The 15,499-nt window shown below is 36.4% G+C and overlaps 1 protein-coding gene across 1 annotated transcript in view; it reads right to left on the bottom strand.

Moving 5' to 3' along the window:
* The window catches only part of IL1RAPL1 (interleukin 1 receptor accessory protein like 1), a 1,405,042-nt gene that overhangs the window by 299,361 nt on the left and 1,090,182 nt on the right, over positions 1 to 15,499 (bottom strand). The gene's annotated exons all lie outside the window — the stretch shown is intronic.

Raw genomic sequence — 15,499 nt, forward strand, 5'->3', positions numbered from 1 at the left:
GGATATGAACATCTAAAGAAAACAAACCTACAATTAACCACTGTGTATCACAAGCCCCTTGTTCCTGGTATCAATGCTGCTGTTCTTCAGGTCTGGCCTAAATGTGCCTGTGCTTTGAGGCTGCCAATGTAAATAACAATTGTACTGACTTTTCTTTCTTTCTTTTTTTTTTTTTGGTAGCTGTAGAGTTTGTTTATAATCACTTGGAAGGTCTTCTGAACACAAAGTGCTTTGAGAAAGCCTAGTGTCTGAAGTTCCCGTTAAAATATAAGAAACTAATGTGTGACAGAGGAAAAGAACATGTTTGTAAATGTATGGCCCAACAATGGCAGGGTACGTAAGAGAATAGCAGGGGGCAGCTGCATCTAGTGAGGGAAACTGGGGGCTAGGGACCAAAAGTTAAAATTGTCCATCCAAAGAATAAATACAATTAAAGATGCCATATATTTTAAAAAGTACTAACTTGCATGTGAAAGCTGGACAATGAATAAGGAAGACCAAAGAAGAATCGATGCCTTTGAATTGTGATGTTGGTGAAGAATATCGAATATACCAATGGACTGCCAAAAGAACAAACAAGTCTGTCTTGGAGAAGTGCAGCCAGAATGCTACTTAGAAGCAAGGATGGCGAGCCTACGTCTCACATACTTTGAACATATTATCAGGAGGGATCAGTCCCTGGAGAAGGACATCATGCTTGGTAAAATAGAGGGTCAGCGGAAAAGAGGAAGACCCTCAATGAGATGGATTGACACAGTGGTTGCAACAATGGACTCAAGCATATCAACAGTTGTGAGGATGGTGCAGGACTGGGCAGTGTTTCGTTCTGTTTTGCGTAGGTTCACTACGAGTCGGAACTGACTTGATGGCACCTAACAACAACAACAACAAGATAACTTGAGGAGCCGTAGCAGCACAGTGGTTAAGAGCTCAGCTGCTAACCAAAAGGTCAGCATTTCCAATCTACCAGCCACTCCTTGGAAATCCTATGGGGCAGTTCTGCTATGTCCTATAGGGTTGCTATGAGTCAGAATTGACTCGATGGCAACCAGTTTAGTTTTTTTTGATGTAAGATAACTAGAAAGCCCTTCAAGTTCTGCTTTGTGAAATGTTAGTGATTTTTAAAAACTTGAACAATAGAAATATTTTTGTGCATTAGGATAGAAATCATTTGAAAGAAGGAATTAAAATGAAATAAAGGTAAAAAAAAAACTTTAACTCAGCAAAAAGATGAAAACAATCTAAGTGCTCATCAACAGATAAATGGATAAACAAAATATGGTACATACATACAATGGAATACTATGCAGTCATAAAGAATGATGAATCCTTGAAACGTCTTATAACGTGGATGAATCTGGAGGACATTATGCTGAGTGAAATAAGTCCATTATAAAAGTACAAATATTATATGATCTTAATTTTATGAGAAGAATAAGTACATATACAGAGAGCAGTGTTCATTGGTGGTTACCAGCAATGGGTGGTAGGGAGACGGGTAATCACTCTCTAGATAGTAGACACTTGTTATCTTTGGTGATGGGAAATGAAACACCAAATGTGGATGAAGTGTGCACAGCTAGACCAAGGTAAACCATGTCACTAAGATATACACAAGAAAAAAGGACCTTTTGGTAATTGCTATGGCATATATAATTCTGCAACAACAACCAAAAATATGTATGTGTAGGTATATATGTATGTATGTATGCATGCATATATGTGTATAGGTATGAATATGTAAATATATGTGAGTATATAGGTGTGTGCATATGTATATATATGTCTACATGCATATATATTTGCACATATAATAAACCACAAAGGGGACACATTTGCAATTACTTTTTAGACATAACCAAACACTCGCAGGATTGGTTTTCTGGGTTTGAAGGCTTAGAACCATAGACTCGTGTGACAACTTGGCCAGTTGGCACGATATAGTTCATAAAGCTTATATCTTACATGCTAGTTTGGCAAGTAGTGTCTGGGGTCTTAAAAGCTTGTGAGATTTTAAATGATGTCATTAAAAATGACATAAGAAAAAAGGACCTGTTGGTAAGTGCTATGGCATATATAATTTTGAAGCAGCAAAAACAACCAAAAAAATGTATATGTGGGTATATATGTAGGCATATATGTGCATGTTGTTGTTGTTAGGTGCCGTAGAATTGGTTCCAACTCATAGCAACTCTATGTACAACAACAAAAGTTATGGATACTTCTTAGACAAAATCAAACACCTTGCGGGATTGGACTTCTGGGTCTGAAGTATTAGGACCATAGTCTCTTGAGACATCTTGGTCAATTGGTATAATATAGTTCATAAAGTTATGTTCTACATCCTAGTTTGATGCGTAGTGTCTAGGTCTTAAAAGCTTGCAGCCATCTAAGATACAATTATTGGTCTCTACAAACCAAAAACTTGGAGAAGAAATAGTCTATAGGACAAATAGTCTACATGAGCCATGGCATCCTCTACTCTGAGATCAGAAGAACTAGATAGTGCCCAGCTACCACTACCATCCATTCTAATCAGGGCTACAATAGATGGACCCTGATAGAATGGGAGGAAAATGTGGAACAGAACGTCAAATTCTTAAAAAATCCAGACTTACTGTACCAGTTGAAACCAGAAGGCTCCCCAAGACTATTGTTCTGAGATACTTTAAACCTTGAACCGAAACTATCCCCTGAGGTCACCTTTTAGCTAAATAACAGATTGGCTCACAAAATAAAGGATATCATCCATGAGTACAGCAACTTCTTTAAAAAATCTATCTATATGAGATCAAAGAGTCAACAATTATTTCAAAAACAAAGATGGGAATGTAGGAGGGCAGGGAGACTAGATTACTGGAAACAGAACAACCAGAACAAAACTAATGAGAATGTTCACACATTGTGAAGAATGCAACCGATGTCACTGAACAATCTGAGTAGACATTGTTGAATAGGAACATAATCTGCTGTGTAAACTTTCACTGAAAACACAATAAAACATTATTTAAAAAAATAAATAGAAATAAAAGACAGGGAACTTAACTGCTCAACTCATCAGAAATTTCTGATACACTTAAATACTGTAAAAGACAATATTTTCAGATATATAGTCATACTTTTAAGCTTCAGATAGACTTTGAAAATACCTCAAGTGGGGCATTTGTAAAGAAATGCTTCCTTCATTTTTCAACATTTCACATAAAGTAATGAGTAGAAAATTGTATACTTTTTTATGTTTTAAATCATGAAAAGCTAAACCTAAATAAAAACATTGTTTCTAACATCTTTGACCATCGCACTCATCATTCTATCCTTTTGCAGCGTTTGAACAGGCAATCTGAAACCACCCTTGATTTAAAGATGTTAAGAATTAATAGATGTGGCAATTCTAGACATGACATGGTATTGAAATGATTAATTAGAAGAAGCCAAAAACTAACACATGAAAAAATCACCTTATATTTTACTTTACTTATCACACACACACACAAACCTTAAACTAAAAGAAACCTTAGAATCATTTTTCTCCTAAAAAATAGCAAAAATGATAATTTTTAAAACATCTGTATTTAGTAGAGTCTGCAGACTGCTAAACTTAAAAAAAAGATCAATAGCTGCTCTCAGAGACTTCTTATTGCATTTTATTTTGTCCCCTAAAACCAAAATAATTGCCTAAAAACTCATTCAGTGCTAGCAACATAATAGGTGATATAATATGTATTTGATAAAATGATCTTTTATATTCCTTACTAATCAAAGGCTGAATAGAATTAATAAAATGTCATAGTTCACTGAGCATTGCAGAAATCATTTAACAGAACAATGATTTTATGCAGTGTTGAAGAGTAACAATTACTTTAAATAATTATAAGATCCTAACTTTTGCACTAGGAGGGAAAGAGAATAATTAAAAAGAGTCTCAGAAAACCATGGCGTATCATTAAGCTTACAATATACCCATGTCTGGTTAAAAATAGCAACTACTGGAATCTTATTATTTATTTAATTCTTTCATAAGCATCATATCATTTTATCCTCAAAATAGGCCTAAAATGGAGGCAGGGAAAAAAATAATTATTTTCAATTTACATATGAGGAAACTTGGACCTGGTAAGTCTAACATACCCATTGCCTTCAATTCTATTGCGGACTCATAGCAACTCTAGCGGACAGGGTAGAGCTGTCTATAGGGTTTTCAAGGCCAAAATCTTCACAGAAGCAGACTGCCACCTCTGATGGGTTCGAGCTGATGACCTTTCAGTTAGCAGCTGACCACTTTAACCACTGCACCACCCGAGAACCAAAACCACTGCCTGGAGTCGATTCCGATGCTAAGTGACCCTATAGGACAGAGTAGAACTGCCCCACAGGGTTTCCAAGGCTGTAAATCTTTAAGGAAATAGATTGCTATACCTTTCTTCCATGGAACAGCTGGTGGGTTCTAACCACTGACCTCCTGCAGCTGAGTGTTTTAACCACTGCACCACCAGGGTTCCCCAAATCTAACATAAAAAAAACCCACTGCTGTCGAGTTGACTCCGACTCATAGCGACCCTATAGGACAGAGTAGAACTGCCCCATAGAGTTTGATCTAACATAGGAGATCTAAATCTTTTATCAAAAAAATACACAATTTTACTAAAAGACATAACAAAGGCTTAAATGAGTGGAAAAATATTTACTGTGTTCATGGACAGGAAGACCCAAAATTGTAAAGGTGGTGATTTTCCAAACTAACCTATAAATTGTATTCAATTTTTTTTTTCACAAAAAGGAACTTCAATAGAAATTTTCACAGAATTTGATAAACTGATCCTAAAATTCATATTTAATAGCTAAGGCTTATAATAGACTAGAAAATTAAGAAGGAGGCTAGCAAAAGATGACTCTCTTGATAGCTATCAGATATCAAGACTTACTATAAATTTATTACACTAAACTATGTTAGTTAAGGTAATAAGGTATACACACAGGAATGGAAAAAAATAGACAAAAAAAAACAAAAAAAAAACAGATACCCCAGAATCAGTTCCAAGATTTTAGGAAAGATTGTATGTGATAAGTGTCATTAAAAATAAGTGAAGAACACAAGAAGAAACAATCTTTGATGGTTCTGAGGGAGGGGAGGGGTAGGGATGGAAAAACACTAAATAGATGATAGGTAAGTGGTACCTTTGGTGAAAGGAAAGAGAGTACACAGTACTGGGGAAGGCAGTACAACTTGTCCAAGACAAGGTCATGGAAGCTCCATAGACACATCCAAACTCCCTGAGGGACCAAATTACTGGGGTGAGGCCTGTGGGGACCAGCGTCTCAGGGAAGATCTGGCTCAATTGGCATAACATAGTTTATAAAGAAAATGTTCTACATTCTACTTTGGTGAGTAGCATCTGGGGTCTTAAAAGCTTGTGAGCAGCTATCTAAGATACTCCACTGGTCTCAACCCATCTGGAGAAAGGCGGAATGAAGAAAACCAAAGACACAAGGGAAAGATTAGTCCAAATAACTGATGGACCACAAGTACTACAGCCTCCACTAGACTGAGTCCAGCACAACTAGGTGGTGCCTAGCTACCACCACCAATTGCTCTGACAGAGATCACAATGGAGGGTCCCAGACAGAGCTGGAGAAAATGTAGAACAAAATTCTAAGTTGAAAAAAGGTACAGACTTACTGGCCTGACAGAGACTGGAGAAACCCCAAGATTATGGCCCCCAGACACCCTTTTAGCTCTGTAATGAAGTCGCTCCTTACATTCACCCTTCAGACAAAGATTAGACAGGCCCATAAACAAAACGAGACTAAATGGGCACACCAGCCCAGGGGCAAGGACTAGAAAGCAGGAGGGGACAGGAAAACTGGTAATAGGGAATCCAAGGTTGAGAAGCGAGAGTGTTGTCGTGTCATGGGGTTGGCAACCAATGTCACAAAACAGTATGTGTATTGTTTAATGAGAAGCTAGTTTGTTCGGTAAACCTTCATCTAAAGTACAAAAAAAAAAAAATAGTATAGGTGACCTAATGGGCAACAACTGCTCAAAAGCAAAGATGAGAAGGCAGGAGACGACAGGAAAATGGGACGAATGGAAACTGGGGACCTGGGGTGGAGAAGAGGAGAGTGTTGACACATTGTGGGGATTGCAACCAATGTCACAAAACAATTTTTGCATAAATTGTTGAATGAAACTAATTTGCTCCGTAAACTTTCAATTAAAGCACAATAAAAAGGAAAAGGAAAGAAAGAAAGAAACGCACAGGGCAGGAAAAGACTTCTTTGGTCATCCAGGATGGGGGCTAGGATTATAAAAAGAAAAATAAAATAAATGAAGAAAGGTGAACTGTTCAATAAAAGATTCTGATACAGTCAACTATCTATGTGAAAAATATTAAATGATATTCCTATTTCACACTAGATACAAAAATCTTAAATAGAAAAGGCTCAGATTGAAAAAAAGTTTTTTAATAAAATAGTTCTGAGTACATATATATATCATGAGGAAAGGAAGCACTTTTTAAAGAGAAAAAAACATAAAGCAACAAAAGTTACATGAATTCGATTGCCTTAAAATTAATAATAACAAAAGTCATCAGAATCTAAGTGAAAAACAAAGAGTAGAATAAAACATTTCCAGCTGATGAGTTCAGGATATTAAAAAACCCTTTTAAATATGTACCATGTGTATGCCATACAGTAAATTTGTGAGTGTTGGTCTGTATGTGCGTGTACTCAATGACCAGCAAAGTCAGTGAACTCGAATTCCTGGTTCCAGTAAAGAATTCCTCACCTGGAGTGCTGTTCTTTACTATCTACGAAACTCCTAGCCAGTGAGGAATGGTAGATAGACAAACAGACAGACAGACATGGAGATATGAATTGATAAACAAACTATATTTACTTGTGGCAACACGGTGAAACCTCAAAATCTTAAGCCACAGCTGTATCAGTAATCTTTAATTCTTTAAAAATATAGGATGGAGAGAGAGCTGAAGAAAATGAGGCAAAATATTAACCTCTGTGAAATCTACATGGAGTTGTGTGGATCTATAATATTATTTTACCTACTTTTCTATATGTTTGAAATGGTTCAGAATTAATTGTGTATCCATTAACCAAAGAAAAAAAGCTTTTGAGATTTGGTCAGTTCTCATTACTGGAGATAGTTATGTTCTAGAAAGACCCCATAAACGCTGAATTATAGTCCATAGGATCTCAGCTGGGAATGTGTACATGTCCACAAATGACCACAAAAGGGCTACATATTGATTTTGGGGGTTACAAACAAGTTTTAGCAAGTAGGCAGATTTGCAAACACGGAATCTGTGAATACTGAGGATCGACTGTATGTATATAACCCATTGCTGTTGAGTCAGTTCCAACTCATGGCAACTTAGGGGTGTGTGTATATATATATATATATTACTGTGTACATTTTCATTGGCCATTTTCTTTGAGTCCCGCTTTGAGATGATACATATTTGCAGAGTGTACCATAGCAGTCTGTCTTTGGGAAAATCAACTCTGTGCGCTAAATAATAAATGTGACTCACCAGGGAGAGGGCAGGATTTTTTTTTTTTTTTTGGTCAGGCTGGGCAACATGAAGTTATACAAGTTTAATTCTTCAGTGCTTTAAAATTATGAATCACTAAGAGTGGGACATACTATATGTATCATTTCTTACATTAGCTTAACTATCAAAGCATTTTTGGAGAATCATCATGCAGTTACAGTTGTCTGTGGAAAGCAATTTAGGACATGCTACCTTCGGAGTATGAAGAGCTTTAAAAAATATATTAAACTTATTTATAACACAAACCCTGAGGAATTCTATCCCATTCCCATATTGCAGGAGGAAGACCTAATAGTAAACATATGGCTCCAGTTACACCCAGGTGTCAAGTTAACAGCTCAATTCCTTGCTTTCTGACTCCAGACAGCACTGGGAAGGAAGGGATTTTGTGGCTAGGACTCTGGAGACATGGGTTTGAGTCTCTGCTCTACCATCCACTAGCTGTATTGCTTTGGGCAAGGCCCTTAACAACTCTGAATGCTAGGCTCCTCCTTTTTCAAAATGGGTCTGTTAAAGTACTGGCCACAATGGGCTAGTGGGAGGGTCAACGATGATCAAATAAAATAGACATGAAATACTGTATAAAAAACAGGTGTTCATTTTTTATTATTCTACAATTTTATCATCCTTTACTGTCAGGTCTTCTAATATTGATTTACAACCTCATAGTAAATTTATTAAAATTGAACCATCACTTTAATATTTGAAGGGTAGAATTCTTTGGTTTCATGGAGTTGCAATAAGATTAGACAGTAGTTATGTTAGAAGAAAAGTTGAATCAAAGCAGAATTTTAGAGAAATGAATAATCTTATTTTTAGACAATGTAACATATAATAAAATAGAATTTAATATCTTTGATGAAATTTATACATGACTGTATTTTACACAAATAACACCTTCTATGTTTGTTTACCAACCACATCTTCCTCCCTTGAGGTATTTTCATAAATGTGCTATGCTAATTTTTTTACAGCAACATGTAAAAAAAGTAGCATAGCAGCGCTTATGAAAATACCTTGCAGTGGGAGGGCTCGGTTATTTGAAGGTGTGCGTTATTTGCACACAAATATGGTAATTAATAAATAATATAGTCTATTAAAACATAATTGGAAACTTTTAAGGTATCTGTTATGGATTGAATTGTGTCTCCCAAATAGGTATGTTAAGGTCCTAACCACTATACCTGTGAATATGACCTTGTTTAGGGAAACAGGATCTTTCTTTAAAATATTATCAGTTAAGTCATACCAGAACAGGATGGGTCTTAGTCCTAATTCCTTCTGAGTCTTATAAAAGAAGAGGACAGGAAAATATGGTCACAGATAGGGAGAAGACAGTATGTGGGGTTTCATCTACAAGCCAAGAAATGCCAAGAAATGTCCGGGGTTACCAGAAGCTGAAAGAGACAAGGAAGGATATTCCTCTAGAGCCAGAACAGAGAGAGAGAGCATAGCCCTGAATTCAGACCTAGCCTCCAGAACTGTGAGAAAATAAATTTCTGTTTTTTAAAGCCACCTACTTTGTGGTATTTTGTTATGGCTGCTCTAGGAAACTAAGACAATATCCAATTAAAATTAAAATGAAAAAGACAAAACTTGATACTTTAAATAAAAACAGCATAGTAAGTTTTTCTTTTTAATGTTTGATATGCAGAATTATCCCTGGAGATAATTATTTATGATGAAAATATTCACGACTCTTTCAAGATTTAGACTTCTAGATTTGAAATATTCAAAAGAAAAGTACAGTGGAAAATCTTTTATCTATAAGCAAGTATATGAAATTCCTTATTTCTGCCTTGCTTAAAATCAAGCTAAAATAAATCAAAATCTAGTATTTAAAATATATCTTTCATGTGCAAAACCCTGTGCTAAATGTCTTCAGTCAATAAATATTTTTCACTAGATTTTATCTGAATCAAAACAGCATTTTGGTATATAACTTTCAAAAAGTAAAGGGAAAATAGTAATTAAAATGTACAATAAAGTGTGTATATGTAAATTCCAGTAGATAGTTTGCAAAATATGATGACTTATAATTTACACACTGTATTTTCAATTCATTCTCATCATCTAGAAATGATGTCATGTCTTATTATTGACCTCTTTTTGTACCTCTTCAAGGTAAGAGCGTGCTAATGGTTTTTTCCTTTTTGCTCATTTATGTTGGAAATTAATTCATTACATAAGGTCAATTTTATTTCATGTGACAGCCCAGATATTGAATCTTTTAAGTACTTAGTTTATCAATGCTTTATTAAGCTATGACTCTTCCCATTTATTCGTGTGCTCTGTGTATATAGTTTATGATTGCTTTACCTTTTGTTGTAACAAACCAGCAGAATAGCATAAACATTTCAAACTTGCTAGAACTTCTGCCTTCTTTTCTTTTAAAGACTATTTTAGTGAATGGGGAATTGCCTCCGGGTGAAAACAAAGCAATTCCAATGATTCCACACATTTAGGAAACATCCAATGGAATAGTTACTTTAAGTTACAGGCATTGCCTCAGTGTCCAGTCTAACATCACACTAATCAACACACTTCAATATTCAATCAAAGGTAAGAATGCTCCTTCCTAGCTCCCAGACACACCTTATAGTGGGTGGTCTACCTGACTACCTACCAGCTCACCTCTTGCTTTTCTTGCCATTTGTACACCCAGGGACAAAGGGGACAGGGAGGAGTGACGAGACATAAGGACAGAAGCATCCTTACTTGGTAAGTGATTGGTAAATATACAAAACTAAATCTTTCACTTACAAGTGAATAAGGAAGACTGAAGAATAATTGATGCCTTTGAATTATGGTGTTGGTGGAGAATATTGAAAATGCAATGGACAGCAAAGATGTCACGTTTAAGATTAAGGTGCCCCTGACCCAAGCCAGTGTGTTTTCAATCACCTCGTACGTATGCAAAAGCTGGACAATGAATAAGGAAGACCAAAGAAGAATTGGTGTTGGTGAAGAATATTGAATATACCGTGGACTAGCAGAAGAACAAACAAATCCGTCTTTGTACAACCAGAATGCTCCTCAGAAGAAGTACAACCAGAATGCTCCTCAGAAGTACAACCAGAATGCTGTACAACCAGAATGCTCCTCAGAAGCAAGAAGTACAACCAGAATGCTCCTCAGAAGCAAGGATGGCGGTGAGACTTCGTCTCGTGTACTTTGGACATGTTATCAGGAGGGATCAGTCCCTGGAGAAGGCCATCATGCTTGGTAAATTAGAGGGTCAGCGAAAAAGGGTCATGCTCAATGAGATAGACTGACACAGTGGCTGCAACAATGGGCTCAAGCATAACAACTATTATGAGGATGGTGCAGGACAGGGCAGTGTTTTGTTCTGTTGTACATAGGGTTGCTATGAGTCAGAACTGACTTGACGTCACCTAACAACAACAACCAATCTTTCACTGTTGAGTACTTCTGGGTTCCCAGCTTGGATACACTGACTCAGCTCCTGCAATGGTGAGAGCCACCCCTTTGTCTCGTCACTGTCACCTTAGACCAAGCTTCTCTGAGAATCCACATAACCCAGAGGATCTCCTTATGGGCAGGGCTTAAAAGCTTTCCAGATGGGCTTTCTCTTGCATGTGGCCCACATCTGCTCTGTGGAAAACACTTATACCTTCTTACCCCTCCTGCCCTCCCTCCACCCCACAGAAGCATAGTTTTCTGGCCCTTTCTTCTCTCTCTTGCTGCTCTGGCATACATGCTCTAACTTTCCCAGGGGTGAATTTTCCCAGCTCCAGGATACACAATATTAACCTCTCTGAGTGGTCCCACTGAAGCTTCCAATTTTTAGACTTGAGGTGAAGAAGGTAGCCTGCTCACTCCATTGAGGGTGACTGATACACCACAGCAGATCTCTCTCTAAAGAAATCTCCTTTCCAGTCCCTCTCTCCCTCTCCACTCTTAGATTCTTTTATATTCTCAAAATGGGTGAAGATTTCAAGAGCCGTGCGAATTTTCTGAGTTACCCACTTTGAAGATTCCCCCAGGAAATTTTGCCTTAGACTCACTTGGTCATCTGATAATTATCATATATTTGCACTTCAGGCAAAACTTCAGTCCTCACATCATATTAAACCTGTTGCCCTCACGTTGATTCTGACTCACAGCAACCATATAGGACAGGGTAGAACTGCTCCATAGGGTTTCCAAGGAGCAGCTGGTGGAGTCGAACTGCCAACCTTTTGGTTAGCAGCTGAACTCTTAACCATTTTGCCACCAGGGCTCTAGTCACATCGTATTAGGTGATACTAATAATGTCAGCAACCATAACTAACACTTCTTTAGATGTTGCTCTGTGCCTGTTTATGGTTCTTATGTCTTTATGCATAGTAACCCATTTTATCCCCTCAACAAGCCTATGGACTAAAAATGAATGCTACCAACATTTTCAAGATGGATGAACTGAACTCCATTGAGGTGTTAAGTAATTCTCTTAAGACACACTGCCAGATTTTGAAATTGGGTTGTCTGGCTCCAGAGCCCATCTTCTTAACCACTGTGGTATTCTACCTCTAGATGAATTAAAAGGAGCCCTGGTGGCACAATGGTTAAGTAGCCGGCTACTTACTGAAGGCTGGCAATTTGAACCCACCAGCAGCTCCGTGAGAGAAAAAACCTGGCTATCTGCTCCCATAAAAGATTTCAGCCTAGGAAACCCGATGGGGGCAGTTCTACTCTGACACATACGGTGACTCTCAGTTGGAATTGACTCAACAGCACATGGCAATAACAACACCACGATGAATTAATGAATGAATGGTTATTTTCTTTGACGAGTAAGACATAAAAATGACCCTATGTTAACCTTAACAATAGATCGAATATTTTGGTAGGGCAATTTTGAAACAGAAAATTTCAGTTCTCTTTTCTTTGGTTTTTTTATAATCAAAGTTGCTGAATTTTTTTTTCCAATTTGGCATATTCCACAAGGAGTTTTGACTGTATCCAAATGGCATTACTCTTTATAGATAAATTATGGAATTTCCCATCTTTCTAAAATTTCACATATTTTTAGACTAAAGTATAATATCTTTTGATATGAGTCTACAAACTCATTTTCTTTGATAATTTTTAGTGAATGCTTTTAAAGTGGTAATTTTTATGTAGTCAGACAATAACTGCATATGGCTCAATCCCTTGAAACTCCTAATGTGTCAAGAAAAGGAAAATTATCGACATATTCTTCCTTTATAAACATACAAGGTAAGAATGTATTTTATTTCTCTTTCAACATAAACTTTTTACAAAGCTGTAATGTGGTTACTCTGATGAGAATAGAAAAAATAAGTGAAATTTTAGTGAAATGGCTTTGGAAAAATCTTTTCAATTAAACAACAGTTAATAGTTTTGTCGATTTTTTAAAAGATTGTAGCACTCCATGAAGGCTTCATTTTTCACATCCATTGATTATATAATGAGACAGAGGAAGAAAAAATGTCAAGAAAAAAAGTTAACAGATGAAGAAAGAAGAGATGCAAGTAGGTTTCGATGTGTGAATGTTTCTGATAGAAAATTAAATCTATAATTTGAAATCTATTTGTTTATATGAATTATGTCTGATCTAAAGTCATATTCACTGTTTCACACACATGTACAGATATCCAAAATGTTGTACAATTTCTAAATTAGTGTGGAAGCTTTTTTTTTTTTTGAGTGGAAAGTTCTTTACTCTTCCGTGGTGACAACTATTCAAATCCAGGGGAGAAAGCTACCCAAGTGACTTTCTGATCGTGGCTTGAGGGTCAGTGAATGAGGAGGGATGCTGGTAAGTGCCAATACCAGCCTGGCTTGAATTACAACCTTGCTTTAGATCTGTCCAACTGTCTTTCACTAGGCTATGACTACAAGAGTTTTGTTTTTGGCTAGAAGAATGAATAAGTGTCCTCTAGAGTAAGAAACTCAAAGGGCAAGAACTTGGGAATGACTGAAGTAAAAATTTGCACTTGGAAAGAGAATAGAAATAGGAGTTCCAAGAGTAGATTCTAGTCTTTTTCTGCCTCCAGCAATATTTGACATGATGTGATACTGTTATTTCTAATAGGCCCTAATTAGATAAAAGAGTTAAATGTGTGGTGTGCATTTCACATCAAATAAAAACAATCTTTCGCCTTAAATTCACTGTTTTTTTTTTTTTGCTTTATTTCATTCATTTTATTTTTTATTCAAAAGAATTTGAAACCTAGGAGAGTCTTAGAGATAATCTAGTCCATGCTTCTTCTTCCAAAGAAGAGAAAGCAGAGGCACCATGTGGTCAATTGAATAATTCAAGACAACACAGAGAGATACCAAGTGGGGGCAAGAAGTTTGTTTCTTCATTCTTCAATCTTGAACATGCTTCACCACACTCAGTTCCCATTAAAAAGGAACAAGGCAACAAGTTGTGCCACCATATTTCTATAAAAAAAAAAAATCAATCGATGTAGAAAAAGCCTGGCTGTCATATTCTCCCTCCATGAACTTTTGGGTGAAGACACTCTTTCCTTTTGGGACAGTCTAGATTTAGCCAATCACAAAGCATCTGTTAAAAGTTATTTTAAAATCAATAACACATAGTCAACTTGAAAAGGTCAGACCAACCAAAACATCAGAAAAAGTCTTGATTAGGGAGATAGTCACTTTTCTACAGAGAACAGAAATTTAAGACCTAATTTGATGTGGCAACAATTATGCATTACGAAATTTTGATATTTCTGGCTGGGGTCTCCAAAAGGAATAGTCTTTAAAATAAATGCTTGATAATTTCCTGCAATGAACTTGAGCAATCATTATGCTAATGTGTTTCAAGTCCAAGAACTATCTCCCTATTTGACTAAAAAAAAAAAGAAAAAAAAATTTTTAAAGATTATTTGATGAATAATCTTTATAATACTTTATAAGTAAGACAAATATTTGAAAATGAAAAAACTAAACTACGTAATAGAATCCACCATGCTGGAAGATGCTCACATCCATACATGGTAAACTCACATGAGTTATGTAATAGTAGTCATCATTAAAGCAACTACTTCAATGCTGACAAATGCCAAGGCTGGGAATAAAAAGTAAAACAAAAGGAAGCCAAACTGTAAGACCAATTTAGAAATCATTGAATCAAAATCAAATTTTGGCAAGCAATTGGAAACATTCATTTCCTTTGGGCAGAAGAACTGGGTAACTGGTGTCGGGACGTTAACTTTTCATTGTACATCCACCTTCATAATTTGCCAATTATGTTCCATGCAAAAGCACTACCTATTCAAGAAGATGAATTAAATTTAAAAACAAATATATAAATCCTATTCTTAATAATAGATTTGACTATTTTATAGTTTCTATATTTGTACCTAATATTTGCCTTAGCTATATATTCAAAACTTAAAACTATTGGTGTATTTTTGAAGGTCATTTTTAGTTTTGAAGTTAGGAATGCTCATTGTCTGCATGGAGAAAGTAATAAGACCTAAGAAAGAAGTTTAGAGTTAGAAGCCTAGAGGCAGGAACTTCCCACTCCTAACTTTTTCTTCCTTCTTTCCTTCCTTCCTGCCTTTCTGCTTGCCCTCCTGCCTGTCTGCCTCCCTGTTTTCCTTCCTGCCTTCCTGCTTTCCTTTCCTCCTTCCTTCCGGTTTTCATTCCTGCCTTCCTGCTTTCATTCCTGTCTTCCATCCTTCGTTCCTTCTTCCCTCCCTTCTTTCTTACTTTCTTTTCCTTCTCTTTATTAAGAGATTCACCCAACAACCTATTATTGTATGTCTACTGTATGCTGGGCACTCTTTTAGCGACTGGAAATATCGTGTAATGAAGACAGACTTTGCCATTGTGGAGCTTAGAGTCTACTGGAGAAGACAAACATTTAACATATAATGTCAGGGTTACTTGAGATTGTTGTTACAATGAAAAAGGACAGGATGCTACGAGAATAAATAATCATA

Source organism: Elephas maximus, chromosome X, assembly GCF_024166365.1.
Source record: "Elephas maximus indicus isolate mEleMax1 chromosome X, mEleMax1 primary haplotype, whole genome shotgun sequence".
Classification (NCBI taxonomy): Eukaryota; Metazoa; Chordata; class Mammalia; order Proboscidea; family Elephantidae; genus Elephas; species Elephas maximus.